Source organism: Protopterus annectens, chromosome 3.part1 (genome assembly GCF_019279795.1).
Source record: "Protopterus annectens isolate FY-2018-M chromosome 3.part1, PAN1.0, whole genome shotgun sequence".
Taxonomy (NCBI): domain Eukaryota; kingdom Metazoa; phylum Chordata; order Ceratodontiformes; family Protopteridae; genus Protopterus; species Protopterus annectens.
In genome coordinates this window covers 1,752,829,934-1,752,844,076 of record NC_056732.1, presented here as the reverse complement: position 1 = coordinate 1,752,844,076, position 14,143 = coordinate 1,752,829,934, and the positions used below count along the sequence as shown (strand labels likewise).

At 41.5% G+C, this 14,143-nt stretch overlaps 1 protein-coding gene across 1 annotated transcript in view; it reads left to right on the top strand.

The window, feature by feature from the left end:
* Positions 1–14,143, top strand: part of LOC122798660 (gastrula zinc finger protein XlCGF57.1-like) — a 165,626-nt gene that overhangs the window by 47,483 nt on the left and 104,000 nt on the right. Inside the window, exon 2 of the mRNA XM_044067747.1 lies at positions 427–553. The gene's annotated coding sequence lies outside the window, so the exon portion shown is untranslated. The remainder of the gene's footprint in view (positions 1–426; positions 554–14,143) is intronic.

Genomic DNA, 14,143 nt, shown 5'->3' with positions numbered 1-14,143 from the left:
ATTTTACCAATGCCTCTGGGATTTCAAACAAACGCATGTGGCTGTGACCTTGGAACATGATGTATTAAGTGGGACTGTTTGGCTAAAGCCTCACAGGAAGTGTAGAGTCTGGGTTTGTTTACCTGTTACATTCTAAGAGGGTTCCATGCTGAAAACGGTTATGTTAGTACATCTGTCTTTGTAATGAGTCAGTGAACTTAATTATCATAAAAGGTGATCTACTGTCCTTTGCAAAACCTGAAGTTGTTAGGTTTTTGCTAAGCTGTCATCTTATAGAGTAATAGGAATAATACATGTACTCAGACACATTCTCATGTAGGTTATCTTTGTGTTGCCTGCACCATGTTTAACACCAGATGATAAATTCATATTTTATCAGCTTAATGAAATCAGAAAAAAATTAAGACCTGTTTTATATGTTTTCAGGTGCCAGAAACATTTAAAGATGTTGCTATTGAGTTTTCAACAGAAGAATGGAAGATTCTGAGTAAACAGGAGAAACAGCTTCACAGAGAGGTGATGGTGCAGAACTACCAGCACATGGTTTCAATAGGTGCGGAGCATAATCTTGGAGGTGACACTCTTATCTGAGAGGTGCCTTTGTTTGCAACCACAAAAGTGCTGCTGTGTTAAAATATATGATAAATTAGTTAATAGTTTTTTCTTTAACATTTTTGCCCTTTATTATAGCAAATCATTGTGAATAGATTGTTATTGCTCATTTGTTCCTCTTCATTTTGCCTTTATTAATCAGATGAAACCCATTGTTCACAGGTGCCATTTCGAGGGTGTCATTGGACCTTTAGTCCAGTTTAACTGACTTATTTTATTCAATTTAACTGACTTGTTAAGAATCACTTTTTTGTTTTGAAAATGTATTTTTATTAAAAATTCTTGAAGGTGCATAATGACATCATAAAACCCACAGTGATCTACTCTTCAGGCCTGATCTTAGTATCTTTTACCAGTTTGGAGTGAATTTAAGACACTGAAAAAATATATGAAAGTAAAATCTTGCACTGTATATTAAGTAGTAGGTTGGCATTTTACTTTGTGTAGAATTACTTATTTATGTAAGTAAAACGGATTAGAAGTCAAGTCTAGATCTGTGGGAGTTAGCTTATTCACTTCTCATTACATTAGATGATATGTTGTTTTATAGTTGTACCCACATTGCATTGCAAGCAGAGATAAGATGTGTGTGCTTAACTGAGATGCTAAATCATATGTAGATTTTTTAGATTAGTTTACCTTTTCATGGGACTTTTACAGCTAGTTTTTCCTTCTATTCCTGACCGTATCCATTGTCTCATGTACTGTGGATTCTTAAAACATCATTGATTATCTCTGATACGAAGACGCACATTACAAGTTAAACTCTCGAGTAAGAGATTGCATTTTAGCTTGAATTATGTAGCTGTTATCAAATGGCCTCTGTAGAACTAGATAGCTTGCTGTAATCCAGTGCCAAAACACCTTGTGTTACTTTAAGGTCATGCCACTGTCTGGCCACTGGCAGTGCAGAGGGTTGTAAGATTTCTAATACCTTAACTTTATTTCATTCCTTAATGACTGCCAACCCCTAGTTGCTGTCCACCATCTGGCACCCTAACATCTTTCTCAGACCTGAGCCACTAGCAGTAAAGAGCATTAATTTCCATCCAACATCCTAAGCTCATTCCTGAATGCTATCCAGCATCCTAAGTTAATTTCCAAATGCCATCCAGCATCCTAAACTCATTTCCAAATGCCATCCAGCATCCTACATTCATTTGCAAACTTGGTAAGTCAGCTGGACAGATGGGCATCAGTGGCACAGATGGGTATCCACTATTTAACACTGTAAGCCCATTCCCAATTCTCAGTCACCATCAGCAGAGGTGGCTAATAATTTGTGTTAGGAGGCCACCCCCTGGTGTGTAGCTAAGGAATTTTTACATTAATGGATTATCTGGCTCTCCCATTATCCATTTTAATCATTGTTTTCAACCTTTACCACAGACTTGAGAAAGCATGAATGGGACCAGACAACATTCCAGGTTGTTTAAACAACTTAAATCATGACCTAGCAGACCCTCTTGGATCCCTATTTAACAACAGCCTGAGAAGTGGCTATGTACTGGCAGAATGGGCAACGGCAACAATAATCCCTCTGCAGAAAGGGGACCATCAACTGATCCTGGGTATTATAGGCCTATACACTTGACTAGTCTCATATGCATGGGCATGGAAAGAATCATTATGGACCTTTTTAACAAGGGACATAGGTAATTTCCAAACTCTAAACCCAACCCATTTCAGATTTGTTAAAGGTAGATCATGCCTGTTAAACATGGTTGACTTCTTCAAGAAAGTCACAAAGGCCCTGGACAAGGGAAAGACCATGTGTACCACCTATGTTGACCTTACCAAGACATTTAACACAATCCCCCACTCAGGTATTACAGAGAAACTCTCACAATTGGGGAATAACCCCTGCATTACCAGATTGGTAGCCAACTGGCTCACTGACAGGACACATGCTGTCAAAGTGGGCTCTGTGCTGGGCCCCTTACTGTTTGGAATTTATTTCTCAGAGGTCCAGGCAAATTTGGACAGCCTATGGCTGACAAAGTTGCCTGATGGATGCAAATTGAGAGCAATCATTGAGTCTCTCACCGATATTGATATACTGCAGACAGGGTTAATGCAGACAAATGATTGGTCTGAAAGCCACAGATTAAAGCTAAATGCAACATATGCATTATTATTCCCTTTTGGAAAGCTGATATCCTCTTTAATTATATTGTAAGCAGCACCCCCCTAAGTGTAGACCCAGTGATATGTGATCTGGATACTTAGGTTGAAAACAATCTGAACTTTGACCACCAAGTATCCACAGTAGTAAGGAAATTCTTATATGTGGCACATCTTATAAGCAAAGGCATCACATCTAAATCTAAGGCTGTTATAATTCCATTAAATTCAGCCCTCATCAGACCGATAACTGAGTACAATACTCCCTTTTGCATGTACCTCACCAGACACCTGCAACAATAGGAGAGACCACAGAGGTTTCTCACCAAGAAGTTATAGAGTACACAAAACTACTGTTACACAGAAAGACGGAAATTCCTGTCACTATACTCTGTCTCCTACAGGTTGCTAAGGGGTGACCTGTGCCTGGCTGTCTGTGACTTGGCCCTGATGGAAATGCTATACACAGTCATAAATCAAACTGCAGAAGGGTCACTTAATCCACGAATCTTAACCTAGCCTCTGACATGAGCAGGTCATGCTGGAGAGGTAGCTACATCTCCCAGAGACTGCCACTTCTGGAACAAGCTTCCAATTCACATGAAACAGTCCTCCTCCCTGACCATCTTCAAAAGCAACCTAGATAATGGATGGGTGACCACAGATTCACTCCTGGGGTGGTGTTTATGTTCCTCCTGGACAGAGGAAGTCTATATTATATGCCATAGACTCATCATCATCTTCTTTCGGCTGTTCCCGTTAGGGGTCGCCACAGCAGATCACCTGTTTCCATTTCTTCCTGTCCTTTGCATCTTACTCTGTCACACCAACCACCTGCATGTCCTCTCTCACCACATCCATAAACCTTGTCTTAGGCCTTCCTCTTTTCATGTTACCTGGTAGCTTCATCCTTAGCATCTTTTTCCCAATATACTCAGCATCCCTCCTCAGCACATGTCCAAACCAACGTAATCGTGCCTCTTTGGCTTTGTCTCCAAACCTTCCAACCTGGGCTGACCCTCTAATATACTTATTCCTGATCCTGTCCACCCTCGTCACACCCAGTGCAAATCTTAACATCTTTAATTCTGCCACATCCAGCTCAAACTCCTGCCTTTTTGTCAATGCCACTGTCTCCAACCCATATAACATAGCTGGTCTCACTACCCTCTTGTAGACCTTCCCTTTCACTCTTACAGGTACTCATCTGTCACAAATCACTCCTGACATTCTTCTCTACCCACTCCATCCTGCCTGTACTCTCTTCTTCACCTCTCTTCCACACTCACCGTTACTCTGAACTATTGACCCCAAGTATTTAAACTCATCCACCTTCGCCACCTCTACTCCTTGCATCCTCACCATTCCTCTATCCTCCCTGTCATTCACACACATGTATTCTCTCATAGTCCTGCTGACCTTCATTCCTCTTCTCTCTAGAGCATATCTCCATCTCTCCAGGGTCTCCTCTACCTGTTCCCTACTCTCACTACAGATCACAATGTCATCTGCAAACATCATAGTCCACGGGGACTCCTGTCTGATCTCATCTGTCAACCTGTCCATCACCATTGCAAATAAGAAAGGGCTCAGAGCTGATCCTTGATGTAACCCCACCTCCACCTTAAACGCATCTGTCACTCCCACTGCAGACCTCACCGCTGTCACACTACCCTCGTACATATCCTGTACCACTCTTACATACTTTTCTGACACTCCTGACTTCCTCATACAATACCACAGCTCCTCTCTAGGCACCCTGTCATATGCTTTCTCTAAGTCTACAAAAACACAATGCAACTCCTTCCGACATTCTCTGTACTTCTCCATCAACACTCTCAGAGCAAAGATCGCATCTGTAGTGCTCTTTCCTGGCATGAAACCATACTGCTGATCACTAATCATCACGTCCATTCTTAACCTTGCTTCCACTACTCTTTCCCATAACTTCATGCTGTGACTGATCAATTTAATCCCTCTGTAGTTACTATAGACTAAAATCACAAAATAATCCACTGATAAGGCGAACGAAAGGCAGCAACATTAGTTCAATTGTTTTATTTAGCTCTTTCACCCATACAGGACTTCCTAAAACCTTAATGACAAAATAACCCTTGTATAGAACACATAAACCAGTAGACAAACACTTCCAATTAGTAAGCAATATCTTGAAAATTATAATACTAAGAAGTCTTTGGTGCACACCAGTAAAAGCAATGGTATGTTCAGGTGTGGCTTTTGCAATGTCTGTAATTATATTTTGGAAGGTCCTTCCTTTAATTTAGGACATATTGAATGAAGTATTAAAATTAACGCACAACATGACTGCAACTCTATAGGTTGTTATTTGTTCTCATTGTGGCACTTTTTGCATTGGTATGACTACAAGAAAATTATCTAAAAGAATTAAAGAACATCTATACACTATTAAAGTCAAGGATACTAACAGTGCCTTCTTTAAGCATACTTTAACTAGTAGTTCCTTTAAGTTTTATTTCTGTGTTTTGGAGCATTTGCCAGTGGACCTTAGAGGAGGGTGTTTTAAAAAACAGCTACTAAAGAAAGAAACTTTGTGGCAGCTTAGAATGCAGGATGACAAGTTTTAATGGTTTAAATGACACCATTCGCATTAAATGTTTTTATGAAGTTTTTATTGTGATATTTGCACTTTACATCAATTAACATTAGTTTCAGTTGTTAGTGACATATTAATTAGAAGTGTTTGTTGGTTTATGTGTTCTATATAAGTTTGCCTTACTGGTGGATGGTTTTGTGGTTTTAGTTGTAATTTATTCATCTTGTTGGGACTTTTTTTGGTAACTACCATGGACCCTTACCTCTGAAAACTTCTCTCACCTAATGGGATAAATACGGCTAGGCTTGTAAGGGCTCTAGGGCTGTTAACCTAGTAGCCTCCTATGAACCTATGAAACACAGTGATGCTTGTCATAGCACACCTTTGGCGAGTCATGATATTTGAGTTTGAGTCTCGTGTAATGGGACGTGAAGACAGAGAGAGCCTGCCTCCATCTGCTGGGGTGCATAGGAAACAATGGTAAAATGATGTCTGTAGTATTTACAAATCACCTACAACCTGAAATGAACAGTGATGGAAGGATGCTTGAGTTTCATTCCCATATATGAGCAGTAAGGCCTGACACAGCACCTACCCCCTTTCCCTACCTCTCAGGGGTCTTGTAGTTGTATAGAGATGCAGTGGAGTGGCTGTAGAGCTTTGTTTTTGTAGGCGACACTATGGAGGGTGTGATGTTCTTCAAACAGCAGACGCAATCCATCCCAAGATATGAAATGCACTAGTGATTTATTTATTTATTCTTTCATTAAGTCATTCATTTTGTTTACTAGGATAGAGCGTTGATCCAAATGGACCCATTTCAGTCGCATCCTGGACAAATATAAATGACACTAGACAAACAAGTTAACCAGAAGTATAATGACTACAAACAAAATGATGTGTGATGATAGTAATGAATTACTAACAGTAGTAATAATTATCTCCAAACAAAGCCAGCTAGGATTCAGGTCACCAGCTTTGCCACCCAGTAATTTGAAAGACCAGCACCACTTTTCTCTGGAGTTAAACCATAGTGCCTTTCTCAGTTTGAGGGTAGTGGAATGGAGGTACAGCCTTGTGACTATAACTCCCCACAGTTCTTATGCTGTCTACAATCACAGGTACCAGCAGCGGAGATTAAAGAAGATGGAAATAATAATTAGGTTGAGGGCAGATAGTGGCTCTGGACTGAATGAAAGGGCTTCTATCAAGCCCATGTTGAGGAAATGCAGGAACATTAGATAATATGCCTAGGTTGTTAAGTGCAATATAAGATATTTATTTTTATTATTTTTTATTATTTACTCATCTATATTATATGTGTTCTACATGTGTTTTAAAGTTATGCACTTTTACCTTGCATCTCATTTTTAGTGTATGGATGAATGGTTCCACTTTAAGACTTGATTCATTCTTGAATATGATAGGCTGCTTTCAATTTGAATAGATGTATATATAGTAAGAAGTCTGTTTGATGTATTATATATGATCTGAAGAAGCTCTTGTAGCGAAAGCACTAATCCTGTATACAATATATTTTTCTCGTTTTTTGGACAATAAATTAGGTGGATTTTTTACAAGTTGTAAGCTCTTGCTTCGTTCCTTTTCTATCCTTTCATGTTTTATTTTATTCCTGTGACTTTGGATAAGGAATGTTTACCTGGTTCATTGGCAGCAGTCCTGTTTTTGTTTATTTTAAAGATAATTTAAGTTCTAAGAGTACATTGCATTTATATAATGATACTGTACCAAGTCACTCTAAATAAGTCTTGACTGTTAGGTTGCACTTGCCATTTGGATAATAATATTGCACAGTAATAATTGGACACCCTTTCATAAGGGCCTTTGACTAGCTGATGAATATTAGCTGGGTGGTGGCAGTGGTTTCTACCATATAGTCTGGGTAAAAGGGGGCACACCTGGAGAATCTGTGCGGAGTGTCTGTGGGGTTGCATATAACTCTTATCGCAAAGTGTGTGTGTGTCAGCTACTTGGGCAGGGACATGAAGGAGTGGTTGGACAGAGAGGGTGCTGGAGGTTTTAGCTTGCCCACTAGGCTAAGATCTGGACCCTATAGCTGTGCCAGTGGGGAGTCTTACTGGGAACCTGGAGAGAAAGGGAGAAACCAGCCCCAGACTGACAGTGATCTCTGTGTGCTCTTAAGGGAAATTGTACTTTACTGTGTGTGTATTTATTATCCTTTCCCTATATGGACACCCCTGACTGGTGTTAGTGGTGAGGATTGAGGCTCCTTTATTGCTGGACCACTGCACGGGCATCACATATTAATCATTTGGCAGTGGTGGGATATCCACACTACATATTAATTGGTTGGCAAATACTAATTGGCTTGTAGTGGTCTGGTTAGAGTGAATTCCTGTAACTTATGTACAGTGATCACTGAAGGTGTTTTTGTACTCTAAATCAGCCATGCAGTGAATGCTCAGAGTTCAGATCACAATTGTTTTATTTCTTTTGATAGCTTAGTTAGTCAGGGAGAGCAGGCAGCATGTCAGCAAAGGAGTATGGAAAGCTGACAAGGAGCCAGCTGGCTGAGATGTGCCAGGCTAGGGGACTGGTGCATGGAAACCTGACTAAGGCAGACATGATTGCAGCTTTGGTTACAGCTGCATCAGAAAACAGCAACCAATAGGATGATCAGACTGGCAGTGGAGGTGTACCACCCTCAGAGAATGGATAGCTCAACCTTTCTGCAGAGGACTTAAAAATCCATCTGGAGCTTAAGAGACTTGAGTTGGAGGCAAGGCGTTTGGAAATAGAAGCAGCTGAGAGACTGAGATGTCTGCAGGCTGAGGAGAATGAGAAACTGCTACACCAAGAAGCCGAGGAAAAGGAGAAGCACAGGCAGCATGTGAAGGAGTTGCTGACTCTTCTCCAGAGTCATGGAGGTAATGGGGAAGGAAGTAACTGGACCCCAGAAGCACAAAAGGTCAGTAAATTTCTTCCGCATTTTAAAGAGGGGGATAATTTTGATAGTTTCATTCATATGTTTGAGAGGGTATGTAGACAGTATGATGTTGACCAAAGGCTCTGGGTATGGTTCCTGACCCCCGTACTCCATGGTAAACCTGCAACTGTGTTGTCTAAAATGTCTGACATTGACTGTTTTAATTATACTGCGGTTAAGAACTTGTTTAAGCTAACACCTGAAATGTATAGGAAAAAGTTTTGTGAGCATAGACACATGGCAGATGAAAGTGTGTGTGAATATGTTGCTGAACCGAGCACTTATTTTCATAGGTGGGTGATTGGATGTCAGGTCACCACTTTTAAAGAACTGGCAGACCTTTTGGTGAGGGAACAAGCCCTTGGCACTTTGCCTGAGGATATGAGGATCTGGTTAGCTGATAGACAATGTGCTACTTCAGATGACTTGGTGAAGAAGGTAGACCTATACTTAGCAAGCAGGGCATCCCTGCACAGGAAAGGGACCCTCAATACTGCTCATGGGTCTAAAGGAACCCATGGTGGGCAGCACAGACTGCCCCAACAGAATCTACCAGTAGCAGGGGAAGCCACAACGTACATGTCCAGGACCTAGGGTTAAATGTTTTGAATGCAACCAGTGGGCCCATGTGGCATACAGATGTCCACTGAGGCAAGATGGGGAACAAAAAGTGAGAGAGCCAGTAAGTGGGAAAGATAAAATGCTAGTAGTAGGTTGTCTTGAGACAACAGGGGTACTGAACTACCATCCTGCAGATGTCCTGTTAGTGAAGGATTTTGATGAGGCAGTACTATGTGCTTATGCAGTTACATGCAGTCAGGCTACGAGACAAGCATGTGGATCTGGTCACGTGGGGGAGACCCAGACAGACCACATACTTGCAGCCAGGACTGGTGAGGTGGTTACTTCAAGGAGGAAGCTACGGTGTAGCAGTGAGACTAAAGAGGAGCCACAGCTGCTGGTGAGTACTGATGTTCCCTTGGACAGAGTGACCGCAAGGGCATAGGTGAGTAGTAGTACCCATCCTGACAGCGAGGCAACACTGTCAGGGGATGCCAGACTTCCTGTGGAAGGGGAGCTGGGAAGGGTTACAAAGAGAGAGTTGAGACAGGCTCAGCTCTCAGACCTAACATTGCAAGGCCTGAGGCAGGTAGCTAGTGAGGCACATTTCAGATGGTAGCCATAGATATTGTGGGACCTCTGAGTACCCCAAGTTCCACAGGGAAAAATATATCTTCGTGGTAGTGGATTATGCTACACGACACCCTGAGGTAGTGGCTCTGTCCTCCATTGAGGCTGAAAAGGTGGCAAATACTTTTCGGCAGGGTAGGTTTCCCAAAAGAAATACTGACTAACAGAGGTGCCAATTTCATGTCAGACCTGCTGGCTTGTCTGTGGAAGTACTGTGGAGTGAAGCACATGAAGACCACCCCCTACCATCCCAAGACTAATGGTCTTGTTGAGAGGTTAAACTCTACAATCAAGTCCATGCTACAAGCATGTGCAGACCAGTTTTAGAGGCAGTGGGACAAATATTTGCCCCATCTGTTGTTCGCTTACAGAGAGGTTCCCCAGGAATCCACAGGTTTTTCACCCTTTGAGTTGCTCTATGGGCCCTTTATATTGTGCCTGAGAGAGTCAAACAGACTCTGAGGGAGGAGATACAAGAGATGTTGGAACTAGGGATGATTCAAGAGTCCAGCAGTCCCTGGGCCTCCCCAGTGGTGCTGGTGCCAAAGAAAGATGGCAGCACCAGGTTCTATGTGGACTACAGGAAATAAAATAGTCACACAGAGTCAGATGCTTACCCTATGCCTATGACAGATGAGGTCCTAGACCAGCTGGGTGGGGCTAAGTATCTTACAACCACTGATCATACCAAGGGTTAATGGCAGGTGCCTTTGACTCCCAGTGCTAAAGAGAAGTCGGCCTTTGTAGATCATATCCTAGCAGGAGTAGAAGGGTTTGCCCTTGCTTACCTAGATGATATTGCCATCTACAGCCATTCCTGGAAAGAGCACCTTCAGTATGTCAAGGAGGTGCTGGGCCGACTACAGAGGGCAGAGTTGACCATTAAGCCCAGCAAATGTCAGGTGGGTATGGCAGAGGTCTTCTACCTGGGACATAGAGTGGGGAGTGGTAAGATCAGGCCACAACTTGCCAAAGTAGAAGCCATTCAGGCATGGCCTGCTCCTGTTACCAAAAAGCAGGTAAGGGCATTCTTAGGGACAGCAGGGTACTACAGAAAGGACGTCCCCAGTTATAGTATCTTAGCTGCTCCCCTCACAGACCTGACAAGGAAGAACAGGCCAGATGAGGTAGTGTGGACCCCAGCAAGTGAGCAGGCTTTCCAGAAGCTTAAAAAAGGTTTGGGAGGACCCCCTGTGTTAGCCAGTCCAGATTACAGCAAATAATTTGTTGTGTAGGTGGATGCTTTGAACCATGGGGTGGAGGCTGTACTTAGCAAGATTTCTTCAGAGGGAGAAGAGCACCCAGTGGTTTATCTCAGTCGTAGACTCCATCCCAGGGAGGAATGCTATGCAGCTGTAGAAAAGGAATGTCTAGCCATAGTGTGGGCACTTCAGAAACTTCAGCCTTATCTGTGTCGAAGAAAATTCACTGTAGTGACAGATCACAACCCCATAACATGGTTAAACAAAGCCAGGCAGCAAAATGCCAAGTTGCTAAGATGGAGCCTAGGGTTGCAAGCATATATGTCAGTGCAGCACCGCAGTGGGATTAGCAATGCCAATGCAGATGGGCTGTCAAGACAGGGAATGGGGTAAGGTATACTCAGATAGACCTAACCCTCTCAAGCAACGTTTCTCAAGGGTCACTTGAAAAATTAGCTTGAGTTCACGATAGGTGAAGGCTACCAGCCTAGCCAGATAGAATTTTGGAGATAATTCTGTCATTTGTAAATATAGACCACAGTCTTGTTCTCTTAAATGGGAAAAATGGTGTTAAATGTAGAACTGCAAAACTGTAACAGTGCACTCTGCTGTAACAAAGCTAACAAGTCAATTCTTTGATGTCAAAACTTGGAGCTGATATGTCTGTATGAAGGAATTTTGCCTATTGTTTTGAGGCCAGAGTTAATGGCTAGAATTTACATGTATAATTTCTTTTATTGCTCTGGTTCCTGACCAGCTGCAAGATCAATGGGACTATTAACCTCTGAGAGTCTGCTAGCCTGGGAACCAGAAAGAAATGAAGTAATCTGAAATTAATCAGTGGTACTGTGTTATCAATTTAAGGACAGAAAGAATGACAGCATTGGAGCATTTGTCTTGAGAACATCCAACTCACCACTCTGCCTGTGTCTATATATAAGCAGGATTTTAGAACTGTGTTTTCTCTTAGATATAGCTAGGAAATAGGAATATTAGACTAGTTTGTTTTTCTGTGATGTCAGAACTTTTCTACTGTATTATTTTAAGTATCCCTCTGTGATCTCTGAACTTTTGACTAGCACTGTGTAGTAAGAAGTATTGTCTTGTGTTTTTTTTATTTATTATTAAATATTTTTAAAACTTTCAACTGTGGCTGTTTTGTGTAAAGATAAGTTCTAAGAGTACATTGCATGTATATAGTGATACTGTACCAAATCGCTCCAAATAAGTCTTGACTGTTAGGTTGCACTTACCATTTGGATAATAGTATTGCACAGTAATAATTGGACACTGTTTCATAAGGGCCTTTGAGTTGCTGATAAATATTTGCTGGGTGGTGGCAGTGATTTCTACCATATAGTCTGGGTAATGGTGGCAGTGATTTCTACCATATAGTCTGGGTAAAAGGTGGCACAGCTGGAGAATCTGTGCCAGCCTTCCCCAGGAGTGTCTGTGTGGTTGTATATAACTCTTATCTCAAAGTGTGTGCATGCCAGCTACTTGAGTAAGGGCACGAAGCACGGGAGAGAGGGTGCTGGAGATTTTAGCTTGCCCACTAGGCTAAGATCTAGACCCTATAGCTGTGCCAGTGGGGAGTCTTATTGGGGACCTGGAGAGAAAGGGAGAAACCAGCCCCAAACTGACTGTGATCCCTGTGTTCTCTTAAGGGAAATTGTACTTTACTGTGTGTGTATTTATTATCCTTTCCCTGTATGGACGCCCCTCACTGATGTTGGTGGTGAGGATTGAGGCTCCTTGATTGCTGGGCCAGTGCATGGGCGTCACAGGATGTGTGTGTGTGTGTGTGTGTGTGTGTGTGTGTGTGTGTGTGTGTGTGTGTGTGTGTGTGTGTGTATATATATATATATATATATATCTATATATATCTATCTATATATATATATATATATATATATATATATATATATATATATATATATATATAATGTGTGTGTATGCATATATGTGAAATATACACATATATTGCCCTTTTGATTGCCAGTCTTGATATGGAAAGCTCAAAGAGGACTTTTTATTGGTGTATATATAGGTGTATACAGATATGCTGGCCAGTGCCATGTCTCTTCAATGCAGTGTAAGATAGGCTATGTTTAAGGCCACAAAATCTTCCTTAGTAGTGTCTGAGGGTGAGATTTGTATGGATAAATAGGTGTTGGGATTCTATGATAAAAGAATGAAACTGTCACCAGTGGTGGTCTGCTATTTTTGCAGATGCATTTAAAAGGGAAATAGAGTGCACATTTTGCAGCAAATCCATTTCCTTATGAGGCTTGTGTAAGAGCATGGTTATGGATTTCGTAGTTAAGCAGGAATGAATCCATCTTGAAATGATTCCAAGAAAATCTTATGTTGAAGGCAACCTAGTTAGGGAGGATTTTTTTTTTCTGTATAGATCAGTGGGTGGCCTATTGCTTCCCTCAGCTATTTTACTATTAAGTGCCCAAACACCAGCTATAGCCCCCCCTAAGAGATTGGAGTCCCTAGTTATTGGCGTTATTCCGCATTTATTATTTGAAGACCTATCAATAAAGATTAGTTCAGTAGTGATTCTCACCACTGTTGAAATGTGCTTCATAAGAACAGTTTGCATTTTCAGTGGGCCTCATGCATGAATGCCATTGTCAGACATTGTAAAGTGGATACAATTATTGATCCTTCTGGGTTGTGACATATACACAAACAATTTCCATGCTGAAGAAGGCGAAAAGCAACTGGTTAATCTGGGGGGGGTGCTAGGATTTTATCAGAGTAAATATTAATGCAGAAGAAAGGGAATATTTACAAGTGTGAGCAGTACAGACATATCAGATTCCTGCCACACTACATGAAAGTGCTGGAGGGGTAATTGATAAATATGCAGAGTAGTAGAAATAAGAGGAAAGATGAGCAGTTCAGATTCATATCAGGATGCAGCACAACTGATTTAAGTTTTGAAGTGAGACAAATAGTGGAGAAGAACCTGGAGATGAGAAAAAGTCTAGTGGTGCATTCCTAGATTTGGAAAAATGACAAAGTTCCAAGGAATTTTTATTTATTTATTTATTTATTTAAAATTTGTTGACCAGGAGTGTCCGACTGGACGTGGGTCCATTTTCAGCGGAGGCCCGTGGAGAAAAAGTTCCACAGTAAAAAACAGACAGTAGTTACATTGGATTACATAGCGATTAACAATTTAACATAGAAATTAGTTGTTTAATTTGATTTGGACAGTCCTGAGATGGTTTGAAGCCTTAGAAACATTGGTAGAATTAGAGCAAGCTATGTAAAAGGGACCCAGACACACACACACACACACACACACACACACACACACACACACACACACACACACACACACACACACACACAAAGGGGTTCACGGTGCATTATGGTTCAGTTCTGAGCTCACTGCTGTTCATATTAGTGATGGACTACAGTAGCAAGCAGGTCAAAGGGGGACAGATCTGGAAA